Raw genomic sequence first — 2,733 nt, 5'->3', positions numbered from 1 at the left:
AGCTATCGCGAATCTCTTCATAAATTTCTTCATCATAATTTTCAGATTCATGAATTTCAAGCAAAACCTCATAAAGATAATCTAGTGCACACAACTCACTAGCAATTGGTTCAACATACTTGGATCTCTTAAAAAGATTAGCAAGTGGATGAGGATCCATAAACTTCTAGCTAGCAAAGATGCAAGCAAAAGGAAGGCACATGGAGACACAAGATCGAACGGAAGAGGGGCGAATAAAATGGCAAGGGTGAAGTGGGGGAGAGGAAAACGAGAGGCAAATAATGTAAATGCGAGGGAGATGGGTTTGTGATGGATACTTGGTATGTCTTGACTTGAGCGAAGACCTCCCCAGCAACGGCGCCAGAAATACTTCTTGCGACGTCTTGAGTTTGCGTTGGTTTTCCTCGAAGAGGAGAGGGTGATGCAGCAAAGTGTAGCGTAACTATTTCCCTCAGTTTTGAGAACCAAGGTATCAATCCAGTAGGAGGCTCCTCAAAAGTCCCACGCACCTACACAAACAAACTGAGAACTCGCAACCAACGCGATAAAGGGGTTGTCAATCCCTTCACGGCCTCTTGCAAAAGTGAGATCTAATAAAGATAGTATGAAAAGATAAATATATTTTTGGTATTTTGTAATATAGATGCAAAAAAGTAATGATGCAAATAAAGATAGATTGAAAGCAAATATGATAAGAGATAGACCCGGCGGCCATAGGTTTCACTAGAGGCTTCTCTTGAGATAGCATAAGTATTACAGTGGGTGAACAAATTACTGTCGAGCAATTGATAGAAAAGCGCATAGTTATGAGATTATCTAGGCATGATCATGTATATAGGCATCACGTCCATAACAAGTAGACCGACTCCTGCCTGCATCTACTACTATTACTCCACACATCGACCGCTATCCAGCATGCATCTAGAGTATTAAGTTCATAAGAACAGAGTAACGCATTAAGCAAGATGACATGATGTAGATGGATAAACTCATGCAATATGATATAAACCCCATCTTGTTATCCTCGATGGCAACAATACAATACGTGTCTTGCAACCCTTTTTGTCACTGGGTAAGAACACCACAAGATTGAACCCAAAGCTAAGCACTTCTCCCATGGCAAGAAAGATCAATCTAGTAGGCCAAACCAAACTGATAATTCGAAGAGACTTGCAAAGATAACTCAATCATACATAAAAGAATTCAGAGAAGATTCAAATATTATTCATAGATAAACTTGATCATAAACCCACAATTCATCGGATCTCGACAAACACACCGCAAAAAGAGATTACATCGAATAGATCTCCACAAGAGAGGGGGAGAACATTGTATTGAGATCCAAAAAGAGAGAAGAAGCCATCTAGCTAATAACTATGGACCCGTAGGTATGTGGTAAACTACTCACAACTCATCGAAGGGGCTATGGTGTTGATGTAGAAGCCCTCCATGGTCGATTCCCCCTCCGGCAGAGTGCCGGTGAAGGCTCCAAGATGGGATCTCGTGGATACAGAAGGTTACGGCAGTGGAAATTGTGTTTCGTGGTGCTCCTGGATGTTTTCGGGGTCCGTAGGTATATATAAGAGGAAGAAGTACGTCGGTGGCCGCCTGAGGGGCCCATGAGACAGGGGGCGCGCCCTACAGGGGGGGGGCGCCCTCCTATCTCGTGGGAGCCTCGGCTGCTTCTTGACTTGCACTCCAAGCTCTCTGGATCAGATTTGTTCCAAAAATAATGCTCCCGAAGGTTTCATTCCGTTTGGACTCCGTTTGATATTCCTTTTCTTCGAAATACTGAAATAGGCAAAAAACAGCAATATGGGCTGGGCCTCCGGTTAGTAGGTTAGTCCCAAAAATGATATAAATATGTAAAATAAAGCCCAAAAACATCCAAAAGGGGTAATATAATAGCATGGAACAATCAAAAATTATAGATACGTTGGAGACGTATCAAGCATCCCCAAGCTAAATTCCTGCTCGTCCTCGAGTAGGTAAATGATAAAGGGGAATTTTTGATGTGGAATGCTACCTAGCATAATTCATAATGTAATTTTCTTCATTGTGGCTTGAATGTTCAGATCCAAATGAATACAAAATAAAAGCTCATATTGACATAAGAAATAGTAATACTTCAAGCATACTAATCAAAGTAATCATGTCTTCTCAAAATAACATGGCAAAATAAAGTTATCCCTACAAAATCATATAGTCTGGCTGTTGCTCTATCTTCATCACACAAAGTATTTAATCATGCACAACCCCGATGACAAGCCAAGCAATTTTTTCATACTTTAATAATCTCAAACTAACTTTCACACAATACATGAGCGTGAGCCATGGACATAGCACTATATGTGGAATAGAATGGTGGTTGTGGAGAAGAAAAAAAGGAGAAGATAGTCTCACATCAACTAGGCATATCAACGGGCTATGGAGATGCCCATTAATAGATATCAATGCAAGTGAGTAGGGATTGCCATGCAACGGATGCACTAGAGCTAAATATATGAAAGCTCAACAAAAGAAACTAAGTGGGTGTGCATCCAACTCGCTTGCTCACGAAGACCTAGGGCACTTTTGAGGAAGCCCATCATTGGAATATACAAGCCAAGTTCTATAATGAAAAATTCCCACTAGTATATGAAAGTGACAACATATGAGACTCTCTATCATGAAGATCATGGTGCTATTCTGAAGGACAAGTGTGGAAAAAGAGATAGTAGCATTGTCCCTTCT

This window comes from Triticum aestivum, chromosome 7B (assembly GCF_018294505.1).
Source record: "Triticum aestivum cultivar Chinese Spring chromosome 7B, IWGSC CS RefSeq v2.1, whole genome shotgun sequence".
In the NCBI taxonomy this organism is placed as follows: Eukaryota; Viridiplantae; Streptophyta; class Magnoliopsida; order Poales; family Poaceae; genus Triticum; species Triticum aestivum.
The sequence above is the reverse complement of the archived record's forward strand: the minus strand, read 5'-3'. Positions refer to the sequence as shown.